Source organism: Gossypium hirsutum, chromosome A12, assembly GCF_007990345.1.
Source record: "Gossypium hirsutum isolate 1008001.06 chromosome A12, Gossypium_hirsutum_v2.1, whole genome shotgun sequence".
Classification (NCBI taxonomy): domain Eukaryota; kingdom Viridiplantae; phylum Streptophyta; class Magnoliopsida; order Malvales; family Malvaceae; genus Gossypium; species Gossypium hirsutum.
Window position 1 is genome coordinate 51,389,628 of NC_053435.1, and position 1,117 is coordinate 51,390,744.

Here is a 1,117-nt window from a genome sequence, read left to right on the forward strand (position 1 = left end):
GGCGAAGCCTAAGATACACAGAGAATGAGCAAGAAGACGATACTCAACCCCCAACCAAAGGGATGGTTGAAAACCAAGACAATCAGCTACATCCTGCAATTGCGGCTAATCAAAATCCTACTCTACGCACTATGTATGATTATGCTAAACCTTCTTTAGCAGGAACTGAATCGAGCATAGTTAGACCTGCCGTAGCTGCAAATACTTTTGAACTAAAACCTAACACTATTCAAATGATAAAGTAATTTGTTCAGTTTGATGGTTTGTAGGATGAGGATCCCAATGCTCATTTAGCCAACTTCTTAAAACTATGTGATATATTTAAAATTAATGGTGTTTCTAATGATGCCATTCATCTTCAGTTATTCCCTTTTTCGTTAAGGAACAAAGCTAAACTATTGTTGAACTCATTACCACAAGGGTCAATCACTACTTGGGAACAAATGATCGAAAAATTTCTATTAAAATATTTCTCGCCAGCTAAAACGGCCAAATTACGTAATGATATCTCTTCATTTGTGTAGATGGACTTAGAAACTCTTTACGATGCATGAGAGAGATATAAGGACTTACTGAGAAGGTGCCCTCACCATGGGTTACCACTTTGGCTTCAGGTTCAAACGTTCCATAATGGCCTGAATCCTTCGACTCGGCAAATGGTTGACGCAGCAGCAGGTAGAACCATCAATAATAAATCACCTGAAGATGCTTATAAGTTTATAGAGGAGATGTCACTGAATAACTATCAGTGGAAAGTCATGAGGAACGACCCTAATTTCTCGTGGGGCAGTCAAAGAAATCAAAGACCACAACCACCTCCAGGCTACCAACAACCACCCTACCAACAGGAAAAGAAGCCGAACCTTGAGGAAATGCTCTCAAAGTTTATATCAGTGTCAAAAAATCATTTCCAGAATACCGAGACAGCACTTAAACATCAACAAGCATTGATCCAAGGGCTCGAAACTCAGATAGGCCAGCTTTCCAAACTAATCTCCGAACGACCACAAGGGAGCTTGCCAAGTAATACTGACATAACCCAAGGGAACAACTCAACGCGATTAATGTTCAAGATGAAGAAGGATTTGTTGAGCCTGAGCCAGAACTGAGGCAAGAA

General features: G+C 40.3%; 1 non-coding gene across 1 annotated transcript; it reads right to left on the reverse strand.

Moving 5' to 3' along the window:
- Positions 1 to 491: 491 nt before the first annotated feature.
- Positions 492 to 598, reverse strand: LOC121211508 (small nucleolar RNA R71). Its single transcript, XR_005906732.1, has one exon. It is a non-coding gene; the product is annotated as a small nucleolar RNA R71 (small nucleolar RNA).
- Positions 599 to 1,117: the final 519 nt, after the last annotated feature.